At 45.7% G+C, this 9,036-nt stretch overlaps 1 pseudogene across 1 annotated transcript in view; it reads right to left on the bottom strand.

Moving 5' to 3' along the window:
• The window catches only part of LOC149454681 (transmembrane protease serine 9-like), a 41,822-nt pseudogene continuing 32,786 nt past the window's right edge, over positions 1-9,036 (bottom strand). Inside the window, exons 8-10 of the transcript XR_016314175.1 lie at positions 5,873-6,144; positions 1,632-1,789; positions 1-655 (exon numbers count right to left, since the gene is read on the bottom strand). The product of XR_016314175.1 is annotated as a transmembrane protease serine 9-like (transcript). The remainder of the gene's footprint in view (positions 656-1,631; positions 1,790-5,872; positions 6,145-9,036) is intronic.

The following is a 9,036-nucleotide window of genomic DNA, read 5'->3' as shown; positions in this document are numbered from 1 at the left end:
TTCAGTGAGAGCAGCTCTTTTAATATTTCGAAGGCTTAAAGGACAAAATGAAAATACAAAACTTTCAAATTGAAGTGAAACAGAAGCACGGTGTAAGTTTGGTTGTTGGTTGTTCGGTTTATTAGGAAATAACTACAATGTATGAAAATTAAAAGTAGCATCAAACCAGCAGCCAGTTTCCATAAATTAAGCAATCCCTTTTATCTACACACATTAAAAACAAATATAAAAGAACATCCACAACTAATATCAAGCAGTGTTTATTCCTCTTAGTCTAGTAGGACATTTGGATGTGCACTCTGGGGTCCAGTGAACCCTTTATAGCAGTCCACTGATCATATAGGTGGACACTAACTGGTTATAGATAAAAGGACAGAAGAGCAGCTATAACCAAGATGGTCCAGTGAAGGTTTGAGAGGTGGATGCTTCCTCCATGGCCACTGAAGTCTCCTCCACATTCCAGTGTTGGTGGTGGGATATCTTGGACATCACGGAAGGTTGAGTCTAGGTAGGTGCTGATCCAATTTTGGTAGTCCATCACCAAAGTGTACACCCCAGGGTAATAGGGTTCTGCGCAGGAATATCCCCAGCTTACAACTCCAACCTGATACCAGACTCCCCGGACCTTGCAAACCAGAGGTCCTCCTGAGTCACCCTGGAAGACAGCGACAACCATCAGCTACACTCATGTCTATCTGTCAACTATTTATTATGAATAATTAAAATGTTTAATTCCTTTTGTTTTCATTTTCATAAATGTGTAATAACACAAACTAGCACTTAGTGAACATCTTCTGAGTCTATACTGTACAGGGACTGAACAAATAGGCAATCAACCCAAGGATGATTTTGGCAAAGTTGACAAATGTACAATGTTTCATATTTTCGTTAATACTTTCGCTCTGGACCAAAATTAGGATTGCTATAGCAATAGGCTTCCTTTTTAGGGAAAAATTTACATAAACCCCCAAAAAGAAGACTGCATGACTAGGAATAAGTCTTTGTGATGGCATAAAAACCACACAGGCAGAATTGTAGCCCGCTCCATTCCTCGCTCATTGGCTTATGTGATTTTTTTGGTCGTGTTTTGGTCAACTTTAGCCCTGATAAAGGGGACATTCTTGATCCCGTGAAAGGGGTTGAATATTCTAATGGATTTTATTGGATTATTTTAAGAAAATAAATACTTTTCAAACTCCAGATTTTGGGTGTGGGGCTCCTACTTCAAGATTTGTTACTTTGCCTAAAGGGGCCAATTCCCCCTCACTTCCTGGAATAAATTGGGCACGGGGGGAGGGTAAGGTAACTAAAATAGATGATGACACTGTAAATGGTTTGCACCTTTCGCTGTGATTGTAATAAATTATGATTTCCTATCACTTCCTGTGACAGTTTGTTTAAAATTTACAGGGAGACAATTCCATTACAATAAAATTCAATACAAGAGCAGGAAGTGAGAAGAAATTTCCCCATTGAGGGCTCAGAAAGGAATTTAAACTTTCTAATCCTTTCCAAGTAAAAAATAATAATTAGGTCAGATTTAGGCATTAATTGATGTCATGTTTTTGCTTTTTATGGAGAGATCCAGACCCAAAGGTCAGCCATGCTAGAATGCTCTTAGTGTCACCCACCTGGCAGGAGTCTTTTTGCCCATTCTTGTAGCCGGCACAAATCTGATCATACTGGATAGTGAAGGCACCGCCCCCTTTGTTATACATTTCTTGACATGTACTGCGGTCTATTAGGGGAACCATGACCTCCTGGAGGACTCCGTTTTGAATGACATTCCCTGGTGATGAACCACAGACAGGAAAATGATCACAAGGTCATAGCTAAAACAAATCTTTACATAGATAATTCACCTTTGAAGCTGCTTTCTGGGCACACAAAATTTCAACTAAATGTATTCCTCAGTAGCAACGAAGGATAAAAATCCACTTTGTGTACCAAATGTCTCTCCAAACCTAAATATTATCTTGGAAAAGTGGATGTGACATCATCACTGTGCCATACATAGCCTGTGCAGAGAGCAGAGCTGTGAGAGGGACCCTGCAGGCTCCACCCACTACAGGCTGCCTGCAGTAGACTAAAGGAGGGGGCGGAGACAAGACCAGTCTCCCTGCGCAAGGAGAGAGCAGCACTGCCTTTATTAAGTGTTCCTGCATGCGACCACTTCCTGTGATCTCACATATATATTATTATTATTATAGCCAAATTTACCCCCCTAACTCCTCCCACAGTTTTTACACTACATAGACAGTAATATACCGAAACGTGCGCAGGGGTGGACTGACAATTCATGGGTCCCCCGGGCAATAGGGGATCATGGGGCCCCTGTGTCCTAGCTCAAACTCAAAAAAGCCTATGAAAAAGGTACCAGGGGCATCTCATGGGACCCCCTACTGACCCGGGCCCTCGGGCAGTGCCCAAGTTTCCAAATGGTCAGTCCGCCCCTGAATGTGCGGATTGTTCCCGATTGGTGTGGTATTACTTTGTGGAACGTTTCGCCGAATGGTTCACAAAATATCGCTGTTTTTGTGGTGAAATTGGTCCCATAGCAATGAATGGCGGAATGTTCAAAACTAGAGTGGGAGCTGTTACACAACAGTTACTCCAGCCACTCCAATCACACAATAGTTACTCCGCCCACTCCACCCAGTTACTCCGCCCACTCCAGTTGTAGACTACTGGTGGAGGCAAGAACACTTCACACAATGTCCCCAGAAATTGTAGCTTTTCTAGTTACAAGAATCTTCTGCACAGAGGGAAAGTACGGTATATGAGCGATGGCTCGGCCATCTTTGGTGAACGCATTGTGCCTAGCACAAATCATGTCAGAATAGAACTGGTTCTGACTGCCTATTAAAAAAAAATAAAAATGATTGTGCAGTTCAGTGTGCAGGATTCCGGTTGCCGGTACAATTTGCTTCAGTGGAGATGAACCAAGCCAGCACCTAAGGTGTGATTGTGGAGCTGCGGGCAAAATATTTGACACACCCAGGTATGTCACTAAAAGGAATTTTGCCCTTTAAGTTAAGTTTCACTTAAAGTGATACTAAACCCCCAACAGTCCAATCAGTCTGTAGATGCAGTAAAGCGCGCTTGTTATAGTCACTGTGGGACCTAAGGGGCTAATCCTCTGCATTGTGTAAAAAGGCTATTTGAGCCTGTCTTCTCTGTTCCTCCCCTTGTTCAAGCGACCACCTCTTATCTCCTGATAAGACAGACTGAACGTAGGCATTTTGCACATGCTCAGTTTGGTGTGTATTGCTAGAGAGGTTTTTTTTTTTTTTTTCTTGAGAGAGTTTATGTGATCAGCACAGGGCCAATCAGCACTGGTCAGACAGAGGTCAGGGGTTCTGCATCCTTCTAGAGCAGAAACAAAACTCCTCCTGCAAGCTTTAGCTAGTGCTTGGCGGAACACTGATAGAAGTCACAAGACTGCTCTAACTTCTGATGAGAAAAGGTATTTAGCAGTTTATATTTACTAAAATAATTGAATTTCCATGTTCTCTGTACTGTGGAAGACCAGCTATAGGGAATGCAGGGTCCGGGGAGAGCGGATATAGTGAATACGGGGTCCAGGGAGAGCGGATATAGGGAATGCAGGGTACGGGGAGAGCAGATATAGTGAATGCGGGGTCCGGGGAGAGCGGATATAGTGAATGTGGGGTCCGGGGAGAGCGGATATAGTGAATACGGGGTCCGGTGAGAATGGATATAGTGAATGGGGGGTCCAAGGAGAGCGGATATAGTGAATGCGGGGTCCGGGGAGAGCGGATATAGTGAATGCGGGGTCCGGGGAGAATGGATATAGTGAATGCGGGGTCCGGGGAGAGCGGATATAGTGAATGCAGGGTACGGGGAGAGCAGATATAGTGAATACAGGGTCCGGGGAGAGCGGATATAGTGAATGCGGGGTCCGGGGAGAGTGGATATAGTGAATGCAGGGTCCAGGGAGAGTGGATATAGGGAATGCAGGGTACGGGGAGAGCAGATATAGTGAATGCGGGGTCCGGGGAGAGCGGATATAGTGAATGTGGGGTCCGGGGAGAGAGGATATAGTGAATACGGGGTCCGGTGAGAATGGATATAGTGAATGGGGGGTCCAAGGAGAGCGGATATAGTGAATGTGGGGTCCGGGGAGAATGGATATAGTGAATGCGGGGTCCGGGGAGAGCGGATATAGTGAATGCTGGGTCCGGGGAGAGCGGATATAGTGAATACAGGGTCCGGGGAGAGCGGATATAGTGAATGCGGGGTCCGGGGAGAGTGGATATAGTGAATGCGGGGTCCGGGGAGAGTGGATATAGTGAATGAGGGGTCCGGGGAGAGCAGATATAGTGAATACAGGGTCCGGGGAGAGCAGATATAGTGAATGTAGGGTCCGGGGAGAGTGGATATAGTGAATGCGGGGTCTGGGGAGAGTGGATATATAGAATGCAGGGTCCAGGGAGAGCAGATATAGTGAATGCAGGGTCCGGGGAGATCGGATATAGTGAATGCAGAGTCCGGGGAGAGCGGATATAGTGAATGCAGGGTCCGGGGAGAGCAGATATAGTGAATACAGGGTCCGGGGAGAGCGAATATAGTGAATGTGGGGTCCGGGGAGAGCGGATATAGTGAATGCAGGGTCCGGGGAGAGCGGATATAGTGAATGCAGGGTCCGGGGAGAGCGGATATAGTGAATGCAGGGTCCGGGGAGAGCGGATATAGTGAATGCAGGGTCTGGGGAGAGCAGATATAGTGAATGCAGGGTCCGGGGAGAGCGGATATAGTGAATGCGGGGTCCGGGGAGACCATATATAGGGAATGCGGGGTACGGGGAGAGCAGATATAGTGAATGCGGGGTCCAGGGAGAGCAGATATAGTGAATGCGGGGTCCGGGGAGAGCGGATATAGTGAATGCCGGTCCATGGAGAGCAGATATAGTGAATGCAGGGTCCGGGGAGAGCAGATATAGTGAATGCCGGGGAGAGTGAATATAGTGTAAACAACATTGGTGTGCACCAAATCACCCCATTTGCCATAGCTGCCATGACATTTAGTAAAATTAAAGAGTTAATTCCTCATGAAAGAGCCTAAAGTAGGAAGAAACATTTCTGCATGTAGAGATAGCATGTTATTTTGTAAGGTTTTTTTTTTCAACAGTATTTTGTATTTAGATAAATACATTTTCTAAATTTACCTTTTTTACTTTTTCATAGTAAGGGCATCTCTGCTGTGCTTATAAATACAGACAGGGACAGCAATGCAAGTCCTGGACACCAACTTGCCTTCATGCTGAAATGTAAACAATGGGTTCCTTGCAAGGTAAGGCTCTCAGCTCAAACATTGGTCTCCCACAGATGACAATGGCGCTATCTGCGCATATTTATGAAGCAGCTTTTCAGTTTGGCCTCCACTGCATCCCCACACTATTATTATTATTATTATTATTATTATACAGTATTTATATAGCGCCAAAGGGTATGCTCAGCGCTGTATCTGATAATGTGAAGGCGGGGCATTAAAAAATAATAAAAAAGGTGGACACACACTTCAAAGCACTTGAAAGTCTCACTCAAGTAATCCAAGTAAACAGGAACTACTAATTAGCCCATCCAACAACTTCGTAAAGCAGATCTTTGGAGAGATTTTTTTATTATTTTTATTGAAACCATCAAATATAAAGCTGGGTTTTAATAAAAAAAAATGCAAGTAGATTCAGTAGGTTGAAATTTAAGAGGGAGAGATAAGGCATTTTAAAAAAAAAATGTGAATTAGTTTTTCAGGATCAAGTGGCAGCCATATTGTACAGATTTGAGGAAGCAAGTAGATTCGGGAGGTTGAAATCAGGAAATCACTTTTACTTGCCATTACTTGGACTCACCTTCAAAAGATCTTCTACCCCAGCCGGTCACCCAGCACTCCATGCCACAGGGGAAGGTGGTGGTGGAAGATGGCAGACAGATCGGCATGATGTACTGAGTATAGTTGACAGGTGAGGCCAACTGCAGCAGAGCGATGTCCCCAGGGCCTCCTTCTCCTGTATAATTACTATTGATGATGATGGTCCTTACATTGGCAATAACTGTATGAGGGCTAATGACACCCAGCTGGTACATCCCCAAATATACTTTATAATTTGATAGACGGACAGGACTGTAGAAAGAGAACATTACATAACATGTATAGTGGATCCATCTGCTGCAGAAGGCAGTGCAATATCATTTTTATCAATCAGCCTCAGAATCTAATGAATGAAATACAACTTGTTCATCTTTTGTCCTCTATGAATGGACTGTATGTACACAAGCCCAATGGTAACTTAGAGAGGCTCATCAGAGTTTACTGTCATGTTAAAACGGAGTTCCACTCAACCTATCAAAAAATAAAAGTCAGCAGCTACAAAAACTGTAGCTGCTGACTTTTAAAAAACAGCCACTTACCTGTCCCTTGGTCCCGCGGTGTGTCCCCCACAGCCCGTTTAACTGGCCGTTCTGTATTCCAGGAGGCCGGCATCTTCATTGTGGGCACCCGGCTGTGACAGCTTGCGGCTTCATAGCTGGGTGCTCACCGCGCATGTGCAAGTAGCGCTGCGCTTCATGAATGGTCCTGTAGTCTTCTGGGACCTGTCACGTGTCCCAAGAGACTACAGGGAGGGAGGACACCTTCTGCTTAGGCTTCTGCCTAGGTGATCAGACCGGAAGTTGGAGCGGGTACCTGCCCCCCCCCCCCCCGCTCCCAAAAGGTGCCAATCCTTAATGGGGAGCAGTCCTTAAAGCAGAACTTCCCCTTTTGGGTGGAGCTCCACTTTAAGTAGCAGTATTGGTATCTCAGAAGCGTAATGAAATTGTGCACCTAAAAGGTTTCACTTCAAAACCAGGCCAATGCTGACATTTCTCTCATACTGCACACGGAAAAGTCAGCATTTTGTTTGCTAAAAAAATGACTTCGAAACTCAAAACATCATATATATATTTTAAAGTAGAGGCCCTAGAGAATAAAATGGCGGTGGCTGCAAATGTATTTGTCATATGATATTTGTGCAGTCATTTTTAAAATGCAAATTTTCAGGACCTACCGTATTTTTCGCCGTATAAGACGCACCTGACCATAAGACGCACCTAGGTTTTAGAGGCAGAAAACAGGAAAAAAAAATTCTGAACTAATGGACTGCAGACACAGTACAGGAGATGACCAGAGACTGCGGACAGTACAGGGATGACCAGAGACTGCAGACAGCACAGGGATGACCTGAGACTGCGGACAGCACAGGGATGACCAGAGACTGCGGACAGCACAGGGATGACCAGAGACTGCGGACAGCACAGGGATGACCAGAGACTGCGGACAGCACAGGGATGACCAGAGACTGCGGACACAGTACAGGAGATGGCCAGAGACTGCGGACAGCACAGGGATGACCAGAGACTGCGGACAGTACAGATGACTGCTGACCTTTGGGGAGGTGGGGAGCGGGTACCTGAATTTGACAGGTACCCGCTCTTACTTCCGCAGAGTTTTTGTTTGATCTTACCTGTTCCTCGATCCAGCCGCGCGCTGTCTTCCCGGCTTCTGTAATGGCGCTCGGCATGACAGCCGGGTGCCCAGTGCGCATGAGCGAGAAGCACTTGCGCTTTGTGATTGGTCCGGCGGCTTCTGGGATCTGTCATGTGTCCCAGGTACCGCCTTACCATTCACAAAGCGCACCGCTTCTCGCGCATGCGCACTGGGCACCCGGCTGTCATGCCCAGTGCCCACACTACAGAAGCCGGGAAGACAGCACGCCGCTGGATAGAGGAACAGGTAAGGTCCCGCTGCAGAGCTGAGCGGCCGGCCCGGTATTCTGACACGGCCGCGGTGGAAATACCGGACCGGCCGCTCCATATTCGCCTTATAAGATGCACTGACATTTCCCCCCCAGTTTTGGGGAAGAAAAAGTGCGTCTTATACGGCGAAAAATACGGTAATACGCTTTAATCAATTTAGTGCAGAAAAACACAATACAATACCCAATTTTTTGGAGGGGGGTAAAATATATAAAAAACGATGTTTTGTTGAGTAAATAGATACCTAACATGTCACGCTTTAAATTTGTGTATGCTTGTGGAATGGTGACACAGTACAGTACAATACATTATTCATAGGCAATGCTTGTAAAGCCCTAACAGGCTTCTAGTTTTAAGTTAACCAGGAGATTTGGGGAAAGAATTATTGCTCTCAGTCCGATGTTCACAGGGATACCTCATATGTGTGGTGTAATCACCGTTTACTTATGTGTGTGGGCAGTGGTGTATTTTGTTTTTGTGCTGCCCCCATAGGCAACACAAAAATCACCCCCCCCAGAATGAAAGAGAGAGAGAGATCTGGGAATGTCAATCAAACACCCTCCAGCAGCCCTCAGCCTGTCGCAGAAGACTCATCTGCTCTACACCATCCTCCTCCATTCCAGTTTCACTTCTGCTGGGGGCAATGCCACCCCCCTGAAAAATGCCGCCCAAGGCAAATGCATTTTTTGCCTTGTGGCAAATACACCCCTGTGTGGGACCTATATGAGTGTTCACATTTGAGTGTTCTCATAGAGGGGATAATGTAGAGGTATACCTATCTATCCACAGTGAATAAACTAAAGAACTCAATAGCCGCATGAGGAGTCCAATATTAGCACTCACACAGGGACTCTTTGGTGATGTAAACCAATCAATGAGCAGAACAGTGGCTAAATGGTTAGTACTTCCACCTGGCAGTACTAGGGTCATTGGTTCGAATCCCGACCATGGCACCACCAGCCTAGAGTTTGCGTGTTCTCCCTGTGCCTGTGTGGGTTTCCTCCCACATGCCAAAGACATGCTGGTAGGTGAATTGGCTCTGGTCTAAATTGTCCCTAGTATATGAATGTGAGTTAGGGACCTTAGATTGTACTCCCCTTGAGGGTTAGGGACTGATGTGAATGTACAATATATATGTAAAGCACTGTGTAAATTGATGGCGCTATATAAGTACCTGGAATAATTAAATGATGATTAATGATGCACTCTGGATCTATAAAAA

Source organism: Staurois parvus, unplaced genomic scaffold, assembly GCF_062004578.1.
Source record: "Staurois parvus isolate SC_StPar_1 unplaced genomic scaffold, SC_StPar_1.0 ptg000421l, whole genome shotgun sequence".
In the NCBI taxonomy this organism is placed as follows: domain Eukaryota; kingdom Metazoa; phylum Chordata; class Amphibia; order Anura; family Ranidae; genus Staurois; species Staurois parvus.
Note: the sequence above shows the minus strand (reverse complement) of the source record. Positions and strands in the feature narration are given on the sequence as shown.